The sequence below is a fragment of the Tenrec ecaudatus genome, chromosome 4 (assembly GCF_050624435.1).
Source record: "Tenrec ecaudatus isolate mTenEca1 chromosome 4, mTenEca1.hap1, whole genome shotgun sequence".
NCBI classification, from domain to species: Eukaryota; Metazoa; Chordata; class Mammalia; order Afrosoricida; family Tenrecidae; genus Tenrec; species Tenrec ecaudatus.
The window spans coordinates 150,184,670-150,208,724 of NC_134533.1; the positions used below are offsets into that span (position 1 = coordinate 150,184,670).

A 24,055-nucleotide genomic window follows, 5' to 3' on the forward strand; every position below is an offset into this window, starting at 1 on the left:
AAGCCACTCTGTGTCTGGACCTCTCATTGCTGGAGTTCTTAGAGAGTCTTCTCTCCAAGAAGTGGCTTAGATAGGAAGCATTGACAAATACGTAAATTGATGAATGAAGACGTGGGATAGCTTATTCCAATCACTGATGGCATTCTTAATCTGCTACCACAAGCAGCTAAGAAGACACATCAAAATAAGGAGAAATGAGAAATGGAGCAGCACTGAAAAATAATTAAAAAAAATAACCACTAAATTATTTTAATACCTTTTTAAAAAGTTGGTAGGGTGGTCAATAAGTGGGGGCGAAGAATGTTTCTGTCTCTTTCTACCTTGACTGTCCTTATTCCGCTAATTTCCCTGCCAACACTATTCCCCTCTGTAGAAGAAGCTCTCCCCCAGGACTGTACCCACACACCCAACCTCTACTTTACAACCGACTCTTGTCAAGTTCCATACCGCTGTATGTGTTCTTCCACCTTTGGACTTGAATGAGGATTAAACTTTTCAGACATGATTAATGTACCTAGAAACAGCGATATGTTTGGGGTCTCTTTCTTTAAAAGTTCTACTAAATTCAATATTGAAATCTCATTTGATTTGCAGGAAAGATACTTTGCCTGGTTTCTGTCAGGGTTAGGGCCATAGAAGGTGAAGCCACAGCTTCTGTTATTATACCCTTATACTGCTCTTGTTTGGAAGAGATTGTTCCAATTTGTAACAACAACTGTTTTATCAGAAGAAATCATTTGAAAAACTATTTTGAAAATGAACAGCCCTAATCCCTAGCTGATAACTTTATCATAGTCATTTAACAGTTAATCTTTGGAAATATTATTTGTCCAGAATCAAGCTCCTTAGGCAAGACACATGTTATAAATGATAGCAATATTCCCAATGGAGCTGTGTTAACAGTAGTAGTAGAGAAATGTGTTTGAACGCATGTGATATAAAACCTTAAGATGAAAATTTCACATACCTTCAAAAGTCTTAGTTTGCAAATTTACCTTAATAAAATGAGATGTCAACACCATAGGGGGAGAAAAAGAACACTAATATTGTCCAAAGAGGCAGGAGGCTGCCATGTCCCCAGACGGAAATCCTGTGACTCGTTCAAATGTAGGTTGTACTTCTGGATGGAAAACCATTACACATTGAGAAATGAATATAACAAGACATATGTACTGACCCCAGAGGAGTCTAAAAGCTCCAGCTTTTAGGGGGAAAGTAAAACAGCCTTCGAGAGAGATCTCACTGTCTCCACATCTGTCAATAAACATACACTGATTCTCACCCCGTCTCTCTGATTGGTTGCAACAGCCAATGGCCAAACCTTCAGCTAGGTTCCACATTGGGAATGAGTATCTCATTAGGAGTTTAAAGAATAGATTTTACTGGTTAGCTATGTTACCTACCAACTTCTCAAATAACCAGTCCAGTTCCCTTTCAATCAAATCTGACACATGTGGACACCATGTGCCATCCAAGAATGTCATTTTGATTTTTTGTTTTAACCACTTTAACTCAATGCCATCGAGTCAATTCTGACTCATCGTTATTCTACAGAACAGAGTAGAACGACCGCTGTGGGATTCCAAGACTGGAACCCTTGGAAGGAGTAGAAAGTCTCATCTTGGCACTGGGGCTGACCTTGCAGTTAGCAGCCCGACGTAGAAACCACTGTACAGTGAAAGTTATTCAGAGTAGCATGCTCTAGATTGCCTGTGACTGATTTTTCAGCAACAGATTGTCAGAGCTTCCTTCTGAGGTGGTGCTGGGAATAGGCAACCTTTTGGTAACTGCATAACTTAATGCTTTATAATCCTCAGGGATTGCTGAAATAAATACCATCAGGTTTATTTTGGACAACTTCCCTCCACCTTTTGGCTTCTATACCCAAAGGGAAAAAATGTCTTGCATTAAGGAAGAGTATGAGCAGAGGTCTGAAGTCTGTCCACTAATTTCAGTGTATTGTCATATAAATATATGTATATAGGCCAAGTCCTCTATTTTTATGGATTAATGTATTTACATATTTACCTAGCTTCCTAGATCATTCCTCTGTTTCCTTTGACCTTACTTGGGCCCCACACATCACGCTCATCCTACTTCTGCCTTATCGAACTTCCTCTCAGCTAGATTACTGTTGCACCAGCACCCCTAGGATCTCTACTTGCTCCTCATTATTGATTTTTATTCCCTAGTTGTTCCCCTGTCTATGGTGTTGTTTGCCCACCACATCCTTCTCCACCCCTTTCTCCCCACCAGTCCCCGTAGGACCTTTGGTGCTGTTGCTTTCTCCTTGATAAAGTGTAAGAGCCCTCAATAAAATGGCACAGGCCAGATAAATAGAAAACAAACGACTGAAAAAAAAGAAAAGAAAAAAACCCCAAACATGCATAATTCCAGGTCTGTCTGCTGACCTTTATGACTATCTCCCCATTTGTCCTGGGGGAATTCGGGAACTGCCCTCCTAACCTGAAGTCTATTTTGGGGTACTCTTTAGGGGTTTTGTGGCTTTGCTTTGCTTCATTGCTGATCTGTTGTGTTTCCTTCAGTTTGCCCCACTTGGGGGGGGGGGTGGGTTCAGACTGCACTTCCTCCCTGCTGTATGTCCTAGTATTGTCCTCTGTTACAGTATGCTCCAGGAAGGGTACAACATGTCTTAACTGTTGTTGGCCCTCCAGTCCTCTCTGGGCCTTGGCAGTTCCATGCAGGGACATCGTCCTCTAGGCTTGGTGTGACGATATGGGGTCTAGACCAACCATCCCTTTCTGTTTTTTCTCCTTGATTTGCTTCTCACTCTGATGGGTTGTCCTTCAAAACATTTGGGGTCTTGTGGGATTAATGTCAATTCAGAGCCAGTGTTTAGTAACCCATGAAAAGTCTAATTATTTCCTACTAACATGAAAGCTAAGTTATTTCATATTGTGAGAGGATGTGGCCCCTCTCACAACTAAAAAGAAGGCATAGTGCCTCTTGGGCTTCTCTGGATTTTAGAGGCAACATATCCCTCATCTGGTTGTGCTACTCTAGCCTACATATAAAGTAACCCAAAAAAGCTGCCAGCTTGATGGCTGGGTCCACATATTGTGTTAGGGTGGTATATCTTGAGAAACAAACCAATGATACTCAACTATATACAAGAAAGAACTTTATGTAAAGCAGCAACTTTACATCAAGAAGGCCTATATGCCCATTCCAATTCAAGTCCATGGGTCCAATGCTATCTGGGGCCATCTTTAGACTCACACAGTTGCAGGCAGATGACTTTGAAACACGAAGAGCAAAGCAAGGAGAGCACAGGCTGGTAAGTGCAGAGCCATGTGGATCCAAAGTTGGTGGAAGATTAGGAAGGTGTTGGTAGTTCTTAAGGTCCAGCAGCTCACATGGACTGCCCTTAAAGACAGACCGAGTCACAGTGAAGTGTCTGGGAGGGGAAAAGCAAAGTGGCAGGGAGAGAATGTTTCTGTTTTATCTTGCTCTTCTATAGAAGACAACACTTCCACAGAGGTGTCACTGAGCTGCCGCTGATTGACAGGTTTGACTTCATCCCTAGTCAGAAGTCTAGTTGACATAATCCCTAATCCTCCCAACCACTCAAACTCTTGGACAGTAAATACAGAAGCATTTCAGCATTTTAACAACCCATAACATTGCTAAATTTGATATTCCTATAGGAATATCAATTTGGGATTCTAACCACAGCTTAGCAGTTTGAAACCACCAGTAGCTCCATTGGAGAGAGAGTAACAGTCTCCTCCTACAAAAGAGTTACAGTCTTTTGTAGAAGCCCACAGGGAAATTCTACCCTGTCCTATGAGGTCACTATGAGTCAGAATCAACTTGATGGCTGTGGTAGTTACATAATCTGTTGTCAACTTGAAACTTCAGAGTGAAGGGGTGGAGTTTAGCCTGTATATCAGGTCACAGCTTGATGACCTCATTTGGAGGCTCTAAGGAGATATCATATATACTCATCTATAAGCTGAGTTTTCTGCACATATTTAATGCAGTTTTTGTGGTAAAATTAGGTGCCTTGGCTGATATTCAAATCGGCTTATCCTCCAGTATATACAGTCAATAGCTTGCCAGAGGCAGGACACACACACATTCCCTGAGAGACATTAATGACAATGTGCCTGATGGAGCTATGCTGATACAGCTAGAGCCCTGGGAGCTGGAGGAGCCACGTGGAGACCCCTGCCAGGACCGAGATGCTTACAACACCACTAGATCCACAAGACTTTCCACCCACTGGCATGTGATCTTCCTGAATTTGGTGTCATTGCATGTGTTTTGTGAGTCTGAAGAGGAATCTATAGATTGGTATTGGACATATGGGCTAATAATCAGAATTAGGGACTTGATCTGGACTGGGATGGTTTCTCAATATTCAATTGCTCTTGTATATAAAGCTCTTTCTTACATACATATGAGTGTCTATGAATTTGTTTCTCTAGTCTACCCAGACTAACACAATGGCAGTGAGAGAATTATGGGAATATCAGCCCTGAAAGCATGCAATACCTTTTCCTAGTGATTCGCTCCCCACAGTTTTGTTTTTGATACAATTTTTTTCTTCTCCCAAGGATGGAAATTGTCTATTTTTAAATCATCTTTGTTCACTTTTGTGTCAATTGGATTCACATCTATCAGTTGGAGCCAAATCTTTGGGAAAATATGTGACCTCTAGCTATTGCCCAGATTTTCCAAGTAACATTCAGAAAGTAAGATTATTAAGGAGGCTAAGGAGCCATGATGGTTTCATGGGCTGGGTATTGAGCTGTAAGGTTGGGACCTAGTGCCGGGAACTGTTTGGTCTTGCAAAGCAAGATTCTAAAGGAGGTTGTGTTTGCCTTTAAAAATAATAGTAACCACAATAGTAAGTAGAATAGATGCATGCATTCCAAGTAGCTGGGGGTGGGGGCAGCTAATTTTCTTTTTAATTTTTAAATTCACCAATGACTTGACAATCAGTGAAGGCAACCACTGGGGTAAGAGCTATTAACACAATTTAATGAGCTTTAGATAACAACTTCCTTGTCTCCTCCCCAAGGATCTGGATAATCCTATCCAGAGGCTACATGAATTACTTCATCTCTGGTCTGGAATCTCTGTTCAGTATGGTCTCAGCCCATCATATTCTTCTTCTGAAACATCACGATGCTGTATTTGGAAGCTGTTCTTTTGTTTGTAAACCTTTCTGTTTACATAGAGGCCCCGTCCTTCCCATCTGTAAATATTCAAAGTTCATTCCAAGTCTAGTGTGTCGACACACAGTACTCTGTCCCCTCCAGGGCATAGGGGAATGCCTATTGCTTTCTCCCGACCGACCCAAGAATGGAGTTCCTTACCTCAGATTGCCTTCACATGAGCATTTACTAGACCTTTCACCCTCTTGGGCTTTAGACCATCTCCACATTTTGCTCCAATTATTGGGCTTGCCTTTTGAACCTATGATTTAATTTTTTTTGAAGGGATAATTTAGTTCTTCTTCAAGATTGATTTGAAACACTGCCTCCTTATTTGAGGGTGACCCCTGCATTGAGTGGTATATAATTACACATTATTCTAGCATTAGCAGGTCAGCAATGTTACTACTGAATAAGAAGAGCTAGTATTTTGACTTGAAACAAAAGATGGAAGCTGTTTCCGAACTGACCAGTGACTGAGAATTCGTCTACTAACCAAAAGGTCATCAGTTCAAACCCACCAGGAGCTCTAGGAGCTTATTCAGGAGCTAAGACCTGGTGCTATGCACCCATAAAGACTACAGTCTAGCAAAGCCTATGGGATGGATCTGTTTTCTGTCATAAACAGTTACTACAAGTTGGTATCAACTCAACAGCATATAGCAACAACAACAATATAAATATTTAAAAATATGGTGATTGTGGTTGCTTAATCGTTTGGAATACTAACCACTGCTTCCTGTCCTCATAATGTTTCTTTCCTTCCATTTCTCCATTGAAGCAGGAATCCTGAAATCATCTTCCATTATTCTGAGAGTAGGCTTTGAACAGTTCAAATTGGTTCAAGTCATGGTTAGCAAAATTAAGTTGAATAGCTCCAGATTATTAAAATTTGGTTGAAGAGGAGAGGTAGGGAGACCAGGGAAATTTACCCATTGAAGTGCTGAAATAAGAGACTCAGAAGAGGCAAAGTGGGTCCTACCACACACAGCCTGACACAGAAGGTTGGATTGTTGCCATGACAAATTCAAAGTGGACTAGTCATTGGCCACATTTGATCTGGGCATCATTGCTTCGGATGCTACCAATAAGAGATTTGGTTGCTATGCAACCTTCTTACTCACTTAGTTTTCTGTAAGTAAGGAAATGGCATGGAAGAAATGCCTGACCTCTTCTATGAGAGAGTAACCCCACAAAAAAAAACGTAATATTTTTTCAAAGCTACATATTTAATTTTTTTCCTACAAAACAAACTAATCACCTTCAAAGTGCTCTTCATTACAGATGATACATTTATCAAATCTGCTATTCCATTCCTGGAAACATTTTTCAAACTCGTCAGATTAGAAGGCTGACATCACCTCCATTGGTTTCTTCTTCACCTCTTTTAGGTTGTCAAATCATTGTGCTTTCCTGTCCCTCTTCATTTGCAGAAACAAAAAGAAGTCACAGGGACCAAGGTCAGGTGAATAAGGTGCCTCGAGCAAGAGAGGCATGCTGCTTTTTACCCAAAACTGGCACACTGAGATGGCTGCAGTGAGTGGGTGCATGTCGTGGGAGCAAAATCAGTCCCCGTCTGCCACAAATCAGGCCTTTTTTGTCACACCCTATTACACAATCTTTTCAGAACCTCTAAATAGAAAGCTTGATTAACAGTCTGACCTGATGAAATGAACTCCAAATACGCCATCTTCCTCACATCAAAAAACCAAAAGGAGCATCAGCTTGATTTTTTATTTCACTTGATGAGCCTTTTTTAGGACAAGTGACAATAGCATCTTCCACTGGTTGATTGCTGTTTGCTTTCAGAGTGGTAAGAACAGCACCATGTCTCATCACTAGCAATGACCTTGGGAAAAAACCTCTGCGTTGCTATAGAACTGTTCTTTCTTTCTGTTTTCTTTTGCCCAATCTTTAATTGTGGCCCAAAGCAACCAAAGATACATCTCGTCATAGTCCAGGTGCTGCCCTCCAATCTCTTTTTCTTCTTCATTTCCCTTCACATCACATTTATTTATTTAACATTTTATTAGGGGCTCATACAACTCTTATCACAATCCATACACACACCAATTGTGTAAAGCACATCTGTACATTCTTTACCCTCATTTTCAAAGCATTTGCTCTCCACGTAAGCCCTTGGCATCAGGTCTTCTTTTTTTTCCCCTCCCTCCCCGCTTTCGCCTCCCTCATGAGCCCTTGATAATTTATAAATCATTATTTTGTCATATCTTGCCCTGTCCGACATCACCCTTCACCCCCTTTTCTGTTGTCCGTCCCCGGGGAGGAGGTCACTCACAGATCCTTGTAATCAGTTCCCTCTTTGCCAATTTAATGGAAGAAAGTATTATTGTATTGAGGGAGTACCTGAGTAGAGGCCCAATGTCCTTCTGCTACTTTAATACTAAACCTATAAATGTAGGCACATAGATCTATTTCCCCAATCTCATATATATATATATATATATATATATATATATATATATATATATATATATATATATATATATATATATTTGCATATGTACATGTCTTTATCTAGACCTCTATAAATGCCCTTTGCCTCCCAGCTCTTTCCTCCATTTCCCTTGACTTTCCTCCTGTCCCACTATCATTCAGAGCTGTTCTTTCAAAGCACAGCATGTTTCCACTTTTCCTGGTCAGTCAGAAGCAGAGGCACACATTTTACAGCCACCCTACTCATTCCCAAAGATTCCATTAAAATTTGCTCAACCGAGTCCAAGATAGTCCAGATAACTACCCCCGTCTCTTCAATGGTACATCATTGGTCTTTGAGCAAAAGTGCACAATTAAAAAAAATCATTTTATTGGGGCACTCGTACAATTCTTATCACAATCTATGCATACATCCATTTTGTCAAGAACATATGTCCATTTGTTGCCATGATCATTGTCAAAACATTTGCCTTCTACTTGAGCCCTTCATATCTGCTGCTCATTTTCCTCTTCCCTTCCTACTCCCCCCTACCTCATGAATTACTATTTTGTCATATGTTACACTGTCCGACGTCTCCCCCTGCCCTTTTCTCTGCTGTCCCTCCCCCAGGGAGGAGGCTATATGTAGATTTCTGTAATCAGTTTCCCCTTTCTACCCTACATTCTCTCCACCCTCCAGGCATCGTCACTATCATCACTGGTTCTGGAGGAGTCATCTGTCCTGGATTCCCTGTGTTTCCAGTTGCTATTTGTACCAATGTACATCCTCTGGGCTAGCCAGATTTGCAAGGTAGAATTGGGATCATTATAGTGGGGTGGAGGAAGTATTTAAGAACAATAGGAAAGTTATATGTTTCATCATTGCTACCCTGCACCCTGCCTGGTTCATCTCCTCCCCACAACCCCTCAGCAAGGGGTCTCCGGCTGGCTACCATTGGGCTTTGAGTCTCCACTCTGCACTCACCCATATTTCAATGATATGATTTTTTGTTCCTTGATGCTTGACACCTGATCCCTTCAACAGCTTGTGGACACACAGGCTGGTGTGTTTCTTCCATGTGGGCTTTGTTGCTTCTGAGCTATATGGTCACTTGTTTATCTTTGATCCTTTAAGACCCCAGACGCTATATCTTTTGATAGTTGGGGACTATCAGCTTTCTTCACCACATTTGCTCATGCACATGTTCATCTTCAATGACAGTATCAGGAAGGTGGGAACCACTGATATGGTTTTAGCTCTTTGATGTCTGATGACTGGTCCCTTCTGTACCTTGTGGTCAGACAGGCTCATTTGCTTCTTCCATGTAGGCTTTGATGCTCCTCAGCTAGATGGCCACTTGTTTATCTTCAATCCTTTAAAACCCCAGATGCTATATCTTTTGATAGCCAGGCACCATTAGCTTTCTTCACCACATTTGCTTATGCACACATTTGTCTTCAGTGGTTGTGTCAGGAAGGTGGGCACCCACTGATAACAAGTTCACAATTGTGTCGACATTTTCAGTCATTTGGGAAGTTGGATGTCCAGAATGAGGTTTGTTATCAATCAACATTTTACCTTTTTTGAAACAGGGAAACCACTCATATACTTGAGTTTTTCCCATAGACCTGTCCTTGTAAGCTGTGTTCAACATCACACCCGTGTCTGTGGCATTTTTCCTGAGCAGTAAATACAATTTCACAACAACACACTGTTCTCTTAAATCGGCAATCACAAAAAAATGAGATTCGAGCAAAAGTGATTTTATCAAAAAATTCACTGTGACCAGGAGAGCCTTCTGAGACTACAGTATTGGGTGCGCTGATTCAGAGTGAGTTGATAGATGCTCGCCTCCCAGGAGAAATGCATATTACCAAAGCGCCACCCAGTGGAGCTTTTTTGCCATTTGGAGGGGGGTGGGGAAGGTAACCCTTCATAGCTACAGAACGTGTCCTGTCCCGCGGGACATTCAACGTGGATTCTGGAGGAGAGAGTGGGAATTGGGGGGTACAAGAGGCACGGAGAATGAAGACAAGACAGTATCCTGATCAAGTCCTGTTTATTGAGTGGAAAGTTATAGCTTATATAGGCCAGGGAAAGGGAAACAAGCCACAGATGTTTCCCTGAGAACAATAGTTGGGGAAGCAAAATGCAGAGGTATATATATAATCATTACACACATGTTTACCCAAGGTTGGAGCAGAGTTCATACCGGGAATAGTGACCGCAGAACAGAATCGTGCAGACAGATAGAGACTTCCTTATCTATGTCTGGAAAGATAAGTATGTCAAACACAGCTGTAGTGCTGTAGGCTGGGGCAGAAGAATACCCAGAGCTCAGGCTAATAACTTCCAAGTAATGGCCGGGCCTCATGGCTCTGGACAAGAAGGGAGGAAAATCTAACTGTGTTAGGCAGGGTTCTTTAGAGAAATGAAACTAGGACACCTATGACTATATATATATCCATACATATCCATATCCATACATACACACAAGAAGAAGGAATATAACAGCTCATTAGTCTACACAGCAGGACAGAGGGTTCACTTCTTTAACTCTCTTGCATGGAACAGTTAATATACTGGAAGTCCTCCAACCACGTGGGCTGCTGGGCCCAAGTTCAAGGAAGAAGATATCAGAGTCCTCCCTAGGGCAAGGCAAGCAAAGTCTGCCCACTGGCAGCAAGCAGCAGGGTGGTCACTAACAGTCAGCAGTTTGGGAGCCTAGTGAAGAAGGTCCCAGATGGGATATTGAATGTAAGCAAATAAGGTGATGGAATCCACCAGCCTCAAGCTCAACTGATGTATGTACTAGCAGCGTGGCAAAGCAGGGCTTGAAAGAGCTTCAAGCTCAAGTGACACGATCCACGGATTGGCCTGGCCCACAGATAGTGTTGCTCACAGGTTGAGGCAGAGAACTAGCTCCAGTACACTCCGGCATTCTCTAGTCACCAGAGAGCAATAGAGAGGGCGGCAGACCTTGCAGAGCCATTTATCTCTTTGCCCTCCAATCAAACTGTGACCTGATTTATCCCACATGTTCCTATTGGTCAGGTTTACCTATCACACCAATGGGATTATCTGCCCAAAGATTATTCCTATGAGAGATCAGACATGCCTCTTTCCTCCAAAATTCTTTACCTTATCTTGACACAAACCATCACTCTCACAGCACTCTACTTCTCCGCTAAATTCAATAATCCTGCGATGGCCACACAGGACTCAGACAATAGTCATGTTTACGGGGTTAGTTAGGGAAGGTAACAGGTTTCAATATCTTGAGCACGTAGTTCTTTCATTGGCAGTGCCTCTTCTTAGCCACGCTGGCAGACATGACGTCTCTGATCCTGGCCTCTCAGCCATGTGGTTTCTTACATCTGCACTGTTTGGGCAGGTGTTACAAAGCTCCTTTTGTCCTGATAAATACCCATAGGGCACTCCTACGAGGTGAGCCACCCTCCTGTCCTAAGACACTCGGTTGGACCAGGCAACCTGCTTCTCTACTTCATGGCCCGATGCTGCTCCTCTGCTCGGTCTGACGGCTCCTGTAGTGCTCTTCTGGCGCTTCTTCACATGGGGATCCCCGGGTGGTTCACTTGGGACTTTTCTTTCTTGGTGGTCATTGTTCTGAGAAGGCTCACGTTATACCCTGCAGAATGGCAAAACTGGCTAATCTCATCCTATTGGAATTTCAGACGCTATCTGTATTCTCTCTTCCAGTCATCTGGATAGATTATGCACAGAGCAGCTAAATCCAAGTAATTCCACTTCTCTCAGAGAGGGATTAATTTTCTAGCAGGGTGTTCACTTGAATTTTTGCCTCTTCCAGCTATTGATCTGGTTCACACACATTTTACAAATTCACATCTATCTGGTTTCACTTTGTAAGTCATTACTGAACAGGAATGAACTGGCTTGAAGCCCTGCTTAAGAGGTCGCTGGAAAAGCAAAAAGCATTTTCTATCTGGGAAAAACGAATTTCCTGGTTTTGTTTTTTAAAAGTTCCCAACTGAGTGGGTGGCACAAACAGTTAATGCATTAGGCTACTAACCAAAAGGCTATTTCCCAGAAGTACCAAAAAATAGCTATTGAAAACCCTAAGGAGCAGAGTTTTCCTGACATACCTTGGGTTACCATGATTCAGAATCAAATTTCTTTCCTGTTAAACAAGCAAACAAACAAAAACAATAGCTTAATAAGAAAGGAGAGGGAAAAAAGACAAGAGAAGAGTACAGATTTCCCCTGATTTTCAAGGGTTAACATCCACCAGGAGGGAAGAGGGAAGCACAGAAGTTATGTCCGTCCAGCCTGTTGTGTGCTCCTGTACTGTGGGAATACGAAAACCAAACTCAGCACCGAGGAGTCCGTGCTCACTCCTAGCAGCGCTATCGGACAGAGTAGGCCTGCTCGTCGGGTTCTAAGGCTGTGACTATTCACAGGAATTTCTCCTGTGGAGCAGGGTGGGGGGGCTTCAAACTGTGGACTTTATGGAGCACACACCAATGCATTACACTACCCCATTCCTGGAGAAGGGGAGTGGCTGATGTTCTATAGAGAATTCTATGAAGAATGTTCTATACACATATAGAATGTTCTATACGGGTCTAGAATGATCTCAAATCCAACATGATATAAGCCCCTCTTCTCTCCGCCATCCAGTTGATGCCAACACATTGTGACCCTCTAGGACAGAGTAGAATTGCCCCTGTGGGTTTCAAAGATTGTAACTGTTTCCAGGAGTAGAAAGCCCTGCCTTTCTCTGGAGAAGCAGCTGGGAGTTTTGAACTGCTGACCTTCCAGATCACAGCTCATTATGTAACCACTACGCAACCAGGCCTCCTCAAGTCATTGTTAAGGGTTTGAAATACATATGTACAAGCACTCATAATAGGAATTTAGAATGACAAATCTGCCTACTTTTGTGGTCACCTATAAGCCATGACAAAGTTATTCGGAAAATACACATAAAAAAGCATGTGGAGTAGGCAAAGAATGTAAACAACCTTAAATTTCAGATGGATGCAGCAGGCTGTAACACAAGAAAACACAACACAAATCTAACCACCCTCCTCACCACCTCCTCAATCTCGGACTTTGAAGCGAAGAAGAGTCATTTGGTTACTCTCTAACTCTGGAGAGAAGACATAACAACGTGTGGTTTAAAGTCACACTGGGCCCTATTGTGTGGAGCCAAGGAAATAAAAGTCACCTCTGAGCCCAAATCAAACTCACTGCCAACGAGTCCTTTCTGACTCATTGCGACCCTGTAGGAAAGGGTCGAACTCACTGGCTCCGGGGTTTCTGAGACTCAATCTTTACCGAAGGAGAACGCCTCAGCTTTCTCCCATGGAGTGGCTGGTGGCTCCGACTTCAGATGGCACACGGCTGGGTGCTGTTTGGTCAGTTGCACATAGTGCTGCTTTGAGTCTGGACGGACTGGAAGGACTTACCACCAGCAACAGCACCTGTGTACTTAGCCCTGTGGTCAGCACCCCACCCCACCAGGGATCCTGGGATTCACATGTAAACCCTGTATGTCTGATTACTCCCTGAGAGGAGGTAGAAAGGCAGTGAGATGCTGTCTCCTGTCACCAACTGAGGACCCCAGGAAAGAGGCGCCTCTGCTGAGTTCTAGCTACAGTTAAACCTTCCACTTGAGAATTCTCGTTAAAGGAGTGCTCACTCTTAAATTCTGAGCACCATGTCTCCTGGAGGCGTTGGTCTCCAGTGGAGGCTCTCAATCTAGATTGAATTTCTGCACAAGTTCAGCCTCCATTTAGTTCTTTCTCATCACGGACCCGCAACTTAAAAAGTATTGCCCTAAGCCAGACTGGGTTTGCTGTGACTCCCCAAGCAGCCATTCGCTCCCTCAGGAATTTTGTGTACCCCAATTCTCTCCCTTAGGAATGTGGGTGTACCCTGGATGGAAATTAGGGTAGAGAGTCACCTGTGTCTGAGTCATACTCCAAAGTGGTCATGGACTCCTGATGTAATTTTGTAAACTTTTCTAAGTTGGAATCCCACCTATTCCTTTCCTGCATCTCTAGCAACTGCCTGCAACTGTGATGAATTGATTTGCTCCCCAGCATGATTTTGTGCTGAGATTTCTTGATGTTTTCCTTGCTTGAGAATTTAGCCATGTGGCTGTGAATACACCGTTGGAGCATTATGGCCTCAGGCTTATGTTCTACTTCTTCTGGATGATGCATTTGTCTTTGACTTGTTTCAGACTTCACAAAGAGGCCCTTATGAAATATATTGAAAGTTGGGGTCTTTCACCCTCTAAAACAAAGGTAACAACCCAATATGTGAAGATTTTGAACTAACGTTGTAATTGTAGTCATTAATTTTAATGAACAATCGTTGGTTCAGATTTTCCAGTTGTAAATGAATGTTGCGAAGTCTTTCTCGTGTGCCTGCCCATGATTACCTTGCAATAAAAGGAACGAGTTTATGCATGTCAGTGCCGAGGGACACGCACGCTCCTTGATTTTCTAAGATTCAATCTTACAGGACAACGAGGGACACTGCTGGGTCAGCGAGCACAAACATCCAGAGTGGGTAGGGCAGGTAATGAACTGAGAGACAGGGTCTGGTGTCAGAAAACTGAGATTGTGCAATGTTATACAAATGTCAGCTGAAACCCTGCCTTCCTGTCTGGGAGGTAACTGAGGTTGAGTGGCTTCTAAGAGTAAACAGGGCAGCCGTTTCCAGCTCCACTGACTGTAGCCACGTGGAGAGATGACCAGCAATTGCGGCGTCTTCTGATTTTCAAGACAAGTCAGGAGTTTGCTTTTATGGCCAATTCTCATAGCTTTTCAAAGTTGGCTGAAATATTTGAAAACATAGTAAAGGCCAAACAAAATACATGTGCTAGCCAGATGTAGCCTTTATGCCATGAATCTGAAAACGTAATGCTAGGCAGGCTGAGCTGTAGCAAAGATTCTTGGGCATGAGCATGGCACTGAAAAGGCAGGGCTTGGTTAATCCTAAGTGAACTGTGTAGACAGGGTCCCTGGGCACAGGAATACTGATGACCAAGGACCATAGGACACCTCAGCCACTGACATGTTGGACTCTGGTTGCCAAGAATGGGACTTTCAATAAGAAGGGGAATTTCAATTTCAATTCAACAAGCAAGAAGGGGATTAATTATTTCATCACCCAGAGAGGATGCTGAACATAGAAATAGATTTGTGTTATGGAGACAAGGGAATGGGAAATATTTTTTTTGGTACACAAAAGAGTTAGGGTACTTAGATTTGTACTTTCTGTGCACTGGGGTTTGGCGTGTATTGCTAAAAATTCCCTGGTGACGACATGTGAACTCTCAGTAGCCCACCCACAAAGACCATCAGGCCTGCTCCTTAATCTTTAAGTCATTTGTTGGCCAGAGACTGATCATGTTACCATGTGCACTGTGGGATAAGGGAAGGTGGTCTCATTAGTTTCTTCTTTAATTTTTACAAGCTCTGTTAGGCACAATTCACGTAACATGAAGTTACCATTTGTGATTGTAATGTTCAATGATGTTATTAAATTTATGGAGTTCCTAATACTGCAATCAAGTCTGAATTCCCATCAACTCAGAGCAGTTCCTCATCCCCCTTTAGTGTTTGTCAATTCTCTCTCCCAGCCTTGACTTACACAACCAGTGATCTACTTTCTAGATCGATAGATTCTTCTTTTCCTGATGTTCCATATAAGTGGAATCATATCATATGCAGGCATGCAAACTACCTCTCATAGCTGGTTTCTCTCATTTAGCATAATATTTTGAGGTTCAGTTAGGATTTTTAAAAATTGTGAATAGGATTACAATGTATAGATAACCTATTTTATTAATCATGTGATAAATATATTCAATGGCACCTGACAACATATATGTAGAACATGTGTGTGTGTGTGTGTTGAATTTTAACTCATGGTGACCCCATATGAAGGCATAGAACTGCCCCATGGGCTTTCTATGTGCAATCTTCATGGGAGCAGAGCAACAGGCCTGTTTCTCGTGGAACAACGGTGTGTGTGAGAACCTCCATCCTTGAATTAGCAATAAGCACATAAGTGTTGTACCCCCAAGACACCCAGTCTTTCTCTTTCCACGTGTGAAGGACCTGCAAAAAGCTCATGGAAGACAGAATGAAAAGATAATGGGTTTTATTTCCATTAACTTTTTGAAACATATATATCTTATCTGTATGTAAAACATATACCTATTGAAACACATATATACATAATGAATATGAATCAGTTGTTGGACACGTGGATTGCATGTGGTTTTATGAACATTTGTTTACATTTGTTTGTGGGGCACTGCTATGCCTTCGGATTCCCTGGGTAAGTTAAAGTGGTTCAACTGCTCAACTGTTAAATGAAGAGTCCATCTAGAAATGCTTCAGAAGAAAGATTCTCCCTGCCCCCCCCCTCCAAATCATCAATGGAAGGCTCTAGGGAGCACAATTCTCCTCTGACACATGTAGGATCCATTTAAGTTAGAATCAATGCATAGTGATTAGAGTAATGGGAAATCCAGGAAATTTTTTCACAAGAAATCTCTTTCGAACTCATAAGCAATGTGCTGTCTTCCTCAGAATCTGGGTGTTTGGCTTCATAAGTGGTGGCTCCTCAGGCACGTGCCATACATCTTCCCATGAACTAAATGCCTTTTAAGACACCTACTTGAACAGTTCTATGAGAACTGGGTTTAGCTGCTTGTTCCTTGAATTAACACGATACTTCTGAGCAGGTCTGCTTGGCATCTCAAGACTTCCCCCTGACACCAGTCACTTTCTTTCTCTGGGCCCTGTAGGAGTGGTACTGGATGGTGAGACATAAACTTATTCGGAAGAAGAACCCACTTTTCTCTAAAGATCCCAAGCAATCCTATGGTAGCCCAGAAGGCCTGCAGTGGAGGGGCATGGCTCCTCTAGCTATAATATGGCTCTCAATCTTTAACACCCACTCTGTGGGGGAAGGCCAGCCCCCCACAACTAATTGCGGGTTCGATAGGTACATTTGTATGGTTAAAATATTTATATGGAGATTATAATAAAGTCATAGAGAATATGAGAATTATAAGAGAGATTGAAATAATGGAGTCAGACACATATCATGGTAGCATGCTCACCTCCTGGATGACCACAATCTCGATGGTCATGAGATCAACAGCCAGATCCAAGCAAAGGGAGGGCAGGAGAGGGACGGTGAGGCAAGCAGGGCAGAGGTGGGGTGGAGTTGGGGGGAAGGAAGACAAGGGGAGATGGGAGAGGGGAGCAAGGACTGGGGGTGGGGGAAGAGGGACCAGGAATCAGGGGGTAGAGCTCTTTATTGCTAACCAAGGCTTATAGTGGGGCATGCAAGCCCACTAATTACAGGTATAGATGTACATCATAGGAAGGGTTTGTACTATAGGTAATGCAGTAATGAGAGGGAGATGATCTAGGGGTGTACACGCAATAGGAAGAGGAGGGATTGGGGCTATACATGTGACAAGGTGGGTGGATCCTAGATACAGGGAGGCAGCCTAATTTTGGATGTCACTGAGCAGGTTTGACCTGTTCTCTGACTCCATGGAGCCCATTATCAGTAGGGTGTGAACCACACCTACAGTGGACCAGATGCCTTCAGGGAGAATATTTCTAAGCATCTGACCTCCCACCATGTGCTAGCAAACAGCCTCTCATGTTTGGCATGTCTTTGGGGAAGACAAAGCTGGGAAAAATCTTTTGTATCCCACACCACTCCAGTTCAAGTGTCAGCCCTACCTTTATTTCTTCATTGGATTCCCATAGGAACTATCTTATAGAGCTAAATGATCATACATCAAATTGGAGCACAAACACCAAGTTCAAGCTATCATTCAGGATCATCATGACAGTAAAATAGGTTAATACATGTAAAGAACTGGGAATAGTAAAGAGCCCATAGGGGATACTAAAAATTGGAAGTATTTCAAGGGCAGTGGATTATTTAATGTGGCTCTTCTAGTCAAATTATCTAACTCTGACCGAATGACCTTTACTGCACGTGTGTGGTAAGAATGTCGGGGGAGATACTGACAGGATTCATCTGTGAGAAATTGTGAACAGCACTTGTTATTCCAGAAGATGTAATTTAACTTAGGCAGAACATGTCCATAGGTCAAGAGGCAACCATTCAAACAGAATAAAGGGGTACTGTGTGCTTTAGGCGTAAAATTAGGAAAAATGTGTGTATCAGTTTTGTGTCCTTTTACTGTATTTATTCATTATAGCATGGACTACTAGAGAACAAATCCCTTGAATACATTAGAATGTATTCAAAGAGTACATCTTAGTAGCAAAGATGGGAAAATTTTGTCTCTAGGACTCTGGCTATGCTATCAGGAGGGGCCACTGACTGGAGGAGGTCACCACTGGTAAAGCAGAGCAAGACCATAGAAGAGGAAGAGAGACTCTTACCAGGATGGACTAATACAGTGGTCGCAGCAACAATTGTCTCTAACATAGTGATGATTGGGAGGGTGGGAATGCCAGGTGGTGTTGCCTTCTCTTGTATACGGGGTGGGGTTGGGGAGGATGGCTCTGCGTTAGAACCCACTGGATGACATTGAATCCCACTACCAACCACAACATGATCAGTATCTTTACAACTCCAATTTTATTTGCATTTGGGGCAGGAGACATTGTGTATAAACTGATAGATAAGTTTGAATGCATACGTAAAATACACAAATTACAAACCTCTACAATGTTAAAAAAGAAAAGCTGTTCAAGGTTGGCATTTTGTCTATTGCAGTAATTACCTTATTTGTGGGATGTTTGGGATCATCTGGTTCATGCTTGGGAATTGGGACAGCGTGGCGAGTTAGAAAATTAGGGAGAGTTGTCTGTGTGGCCCTTTTCTGTGTTGGTTCCCATATGACTCTATGATCAGTAGGTGGCTATCTACAAGGCCTCAAAAATATTCTTATCTAAATCACATTAGGTGAGGAGTCATGGTGATACAGTGGTTATGTGTTCAGCTGCTAACCTCAGTTCCTGGTCTGGTTTGTCATTGCCAAATATTTCCCCCCCTTTATGGGTTCTCTATTTTAGCCTTTAGGTGAAATATTTTGATGCCCAAACGTTTCTTTTCTGTAGTTTCAGTTGTATTTGATATATATTAAAAACAAACCCCCTATGTTTGTCTCAATTGCTTCGTTGATGATCTTTAAAGTTCTCAGTGTTACATTTAGGTCTTTGATCCGTCTTGAGTTCATTTTTGTATAAGATGTGAGATACAGTTCCTGTTTCACTTTTCTGCACATGGCTATCCAATGTCACATTTGTGAAATAGACGACCTCTTTCCTATTTAATGTATTTCGGTTCTCTGTTAAAGACAAGCTTCTCATCGTCGTCATTGTTGTCACATGCTGTTGAATCCGTTCCAATATGTAGTGACCCGTGTACAGAATGAAGCTCTTCCTGCACAGCCCCACCCTCCCAGTTGTTGTTATGGTGAAGGTCATTGCTGCAGCCACTGTGTCAATCCAGCTCATTGAGTTTTTCCTCTTTTTTTTTTTCTGATTCCCTTCTACTTTACCAACCATTGATTTACTTCTGGATCACAATTCTGTTCCATTAATCTATATATCTATCTTTTTATAGTACCAAGTTGTTTCGACTGATATGGTCTTTTTGGAGATTGGTAAGTGAGGCACCTTATGCCCCTGCCATAATCCCAAGAAACTAATCATTCAGTTACTGACTCTGTAGATTGACTTATCCTGGATGTCATGTAGGGGGAAAAAATACAAACACAATGTGACAAACAACAAAAAACCCAAACACAATGAGAATAACAGAAAAGAGAAACCTTAATAGAAAAGATAACAGAAAATAATAAAAACTAGAATGAATTTAAAATGAATCTAAACAGAGAACACATGATAAGTTGTTAAAGTTTCACCCAACTGCATATGCATTCACCCACTTTCCAATATATTCTGTCTGATTGCAAGTTATTCATGTCTCTGGTAAATAGAGGGGATTTATCAGAGGTTTAATTGAAGTGGGGAGCCACTAGATGGAATTTGGGCTTTCACGATCATCTACAGTTTTCTGAAAACTGGGTTCCAGAATTTGAATTCCAGTACTGCTGTTCCCTCCTCCATTCTTGGATTTTATTATTTACAATCCTTGGACCACACAGGTTGGTGTGCTTTTTCCATGTGGACTTAGCTGACACCTCACTTAGAGAGCAAACCTTTAAGACATCAGACATTATTCTTTGTGAGAGTCTGGCACCATCTGATGTGTTCACTACACTTTGCTAAAGCACTCATCTCTTCAATGATCTCTTCCTGAGAGCAGGTATCAAGTATGGTAATGTCATAAAAATGAATTGATGTGAACGAGGGGGTCCGAGAGAAGACCCAAAGCCCATCTGTAGACAATTGGACATCCCCTCAAGAAGGGTCACAAGGAAGGACGAGTCAGCCATTGTGCAGTATAGCACCGACAAAACACACAACATTCCTCTAGTTCTTTAATGCTACCCCCCACTATCATAAGCCCAGTTCTACCGTACAAAGCCAACTAGACCACAGCATGTACACTGGTACAGATAAGAGCTCTGGACAGATCAACCCCCTCAGGAACAATAATGAGAATAGTGATACCATGAGGGTAGGGGCAAGGTGGGAGGAGAAGTTGGAGAAAGGGGGAACCGAACACAATGATCGACATATAACCCCACCCTGAGGGCATCGAACAAAGAAGCATGGGTGAAGGGAGACAGTAGATGGTGTAAGATATGAAAATAATAATAATTTGTAATTTAGCAAGTGTTCACAAGGTTGGAAGGGTAGCCGAGGGAGGAGAAAAAACAAAGAGCTGATATCAAGGGCTCAAGTAGAAAAAAAATGTTTTGAAAACAATGGCAACATATGTACAAATGTACATGGTGCAATTGATATGTGGATTGTTATAAAAGCTGTAAGAGCCCCCAGTAAAATGATTTATAAAAAAATAAAATAAATCACACACACACACACAAGAACTAATTGCTCTTAGATTAGGTTTTAAGATTAAGTATGAGCCCAAAATCTACTCGTGTTTTTATGGTTTATTAATTTCCCTGGCTGACTTTAGAGACATTATTATCCTTTTATTGAAAAATATAAATCATCCCCATGGAGATATGGTAATTCTATTGATAGTATCATTAATTTAGCCAATGATATAAAATTTCAAATGCCGTTTAGAAAAAAAGAAATTATACACGCAGAGTGATGCTTTTAAGACAAAAATACGTAGGGTGATGGTTTTTATAGATAAAAAATTCAAGTGACTGGATAATCTGTAGGCAAAAAATGAGGGATGGCAATAGAGCAAAACTTCCAGTATTGCTCATTCACAAAGGCAGAACCATATCTACCAGACTAAGCAGAGAGAGCATGAAAATGCCCAATATATCATAGTCTTAAGTTACCATCCACTGGACACCCTCAAATCAAGAAATCCAAACCAAAGTCTAACAACCTCCAAGTCTATAACCTTGGGATAGCAGTCATCTGGCTCTTTTAATACTAGGGAATATTTCAGTTCCTTAGATCTGCAACCAATAATTTTAAGGTAAAGTTCAGTTCTATTAGTGGGGTTTCCAAATTGGAGCCTTCTGCTGTGGCCTAAGAAGATCATTGTGCACCTCAAAAAAGATGGAATCTGAATTCCCAGTTATCGATGGCATGTAGCCTGGTCACCAAGCGCTGGTTAGAAACTAAGCCCAAGTGCCCCATGAGGAACATAATACTCGAGCTTCATTTCAATCCCCAAGACTATGTTTCCCAACTACTGTTCCTTCCTCTTTGTTTCCACTTTTGCATTCCAAACTCCACTAATTATCAATGCATCCTGATTGCATGTTTGATAATGCAAAGACATTAAACTCTGTGGATCATAGCAAACTATGGGTAAGCTTGAGAGGAACGAGAATTCCAGAACACTTCATTGCACTCATGAGGAACTTGTTCATGGATCAAGAGGCAGTTGTGGGAACAGAACAAGGGAACACTGCACGGTTTAAAAGCAGGGAAAGTGTGCATCAGGGTTGTGTCCACTCACCATGCTTGTCAGTCTTAAGACTGAGCAAATAATCAGAGAGGCTCACTTACACGAAGAAGAATGTAGCATCAAGATGGGTGGAAGACTTTCTTTCTTTAAAAAAAAATCATTTTAATGATGGCTCTTACAGCTCTTACAACAATCCCTACATCCATTGTGTCAAGCACATTTGTATATACGTTGTCATCATCCTGTTCAAAACATTTCCTTTCTACTTGAGCCCTTGGTATTAGCTCTTTATTCTTTTCCCCACCCTCACCCACCCTCCCTCCATCATGAACCCTCCCCCCCACCCCCGCCTGCCCATCATGACAATGCATGCGCTCATTCTTCGACAGCATCAAGGACTGTCCTACAAGACTTTCTGGATTCCGTTGATAATTGTTGACTCTAGACAAACAACCATGTGATCAAATTGATCACCCTACAGCCCTGATCTTACTCCTTCAGACTTCTTTTTGTTCCTTATAATCCAATAACATTTAAAGGAACTTAATTTCAGTCCCCCGAGGATGCCCAAACTGGCATGCTATAAACCAGAGCATAGAATTCTTGGGGAAGGATCACTCACCGACACGGAATTGATTTCAACTCATTGCAACACTATGGAGCAGAGTAAAACTGCCCTGTGTTTCCTGAGGCTGTAAGTCTTTACGAGGGCAGTGTGTCTGTCTGGGTAAGCTAGAGAAACAACTCCACAGAAACTCATGTATGTAAGAGAGAGTGTTATATAAAGGGTAAGTAGACATTAAGAAAGCATCCCAACCCAGTGCTGCTCAAGCCCACAAGTCCAACATTAACCCATTATGTCCGACACCAATCCACAAAGTTCCCCTCCATCTCACAAAACACACACTATGATGTTGACTGAAGGAGGAAAGCCGAGTCAGTGAAAGTGTAAGCATCTCAGCGCTGGCAGGGGTCTCCACACGGCTGCTCCAGCACCCAGGGTTGCATCGGGGCAGGTTCGTGCGGCTTCTCCTCGGGGATGTCTTGCAGGAAGTGAGCCTTGCCAGCTGAAGCAGGGAAGCACCCTGGTCCAGTCATCAGAAAGCAAGAGACCTGAGAACTAGAAAGGCGAGGCTTACTGAGCTGTTTAGCTCTCTGCCCCTCAATCAATCCCATATGTGTTTATCGGCCAGGTTGACACAATAAACCTTAACTATCTCAGGCAGAAAACCTCTTTATTTTCCCCTGAAAAACGGCTAATGGGTTAGCACTGCTGAACCTGAGGTTAGCTGCCTAACACACGCCCCACTGTTGCACTGGGCCATTGGAGGATGGCTAAAGAGACGGAACACTGCCTTCAGAAGTGTTTGAAACTAGGTGGAGGAGCTGTCGAGATGTAATCGTTCCACATGTTCACATTTGCATTTAATGAAGATTTCTATGTTTTCATAGCATTATTTTTATGCTTATCCTTGTGTTTCACAGTAGCACACCACTGTCTCCCGAGTCTGCCTATTAATGATACCCAAAGAGCAGCCTTTGGTACACACTTTCAAAGAGCCAAAAGCCTGATTTAGTTAAGAAAACCACATCTATCTGGCAGTATTTTAAATAGTAAGTCATAAAAGGGAACTTCTCCGTAGGATTGAAATCAGCAAATTACACGCGACAGTATTGTGTGTTGTACATGTTATTAGTAACAGGGTGTACCCAAAAGCAAGTAAAACTGGAAAGCCGGGTGTGTAGCTTGTTGTAACTTGAACATTTTGTAAATTGGTGATTACATATCCCCATCCATATCTAGATCTATATACTGCTCACTTTAGTGAAACACATAAATAACATTTTTATTATTTTTGCTACTTCCTTTTATTTTATATGTGCATGATTCTGATGGTCTCAGTTTGGGGAAGAAGTTACCCTCTCATTCTGTTGCTGAAGTGCCATTCTAATAACCCTTTCAGAAAAAGGAACAAGACTGTCTGGAATAACATCCTTACTAACTCCGTCGTTGTCTCTTTGCGACTGCCACTTCCTTTGCTAAGTGACTAATTCATTCTAAAACATCGCTCTGACTTGTTCTCAAACCACCACACACGCTTTATGGCTTCTAACTTGATGCTTTGTCTTTTAGAAAACGGAGTAAGCTTTCCCTGTGCTTTCTTTGCTTGTTTACACGGCATCTGGGGTTTGTTTTGTGGCTAGCGGTGGCTGTCAGCAGTTCTATCTCCTTAGCCCGGGCGAGCATTGACTGAGCGACAGAGATTTGAATGAATTTCTGCGTGATAGGGGCTAGCTGAAGACATCTTCATGGATTATAGTCTGTGACTTCCCCTTGCTAATCTTTCTTTCTTCTCAAATTTCAAGTCTAATCATTTCATTGGAAAGAAATAACAAA

The 24,055-nt window shown here is 42.2% G+C and overlaps 1 pseudogene; it reads left to right on the forward strand.

Annotated features, from left to right (window-relative positions):
* The first annotated feature begins 300 nt into the window (after nt 1-300).
* Nucleotides 301-509, forward strand: LOC142447166 (phosphatidylinositol N-acetylglucosaminyltransferase subunit Y-like; annotated as a pseudogene).
* The last annotated feature ends 23,546 nt before the right edge of the window (nt 510-24,055 follow it).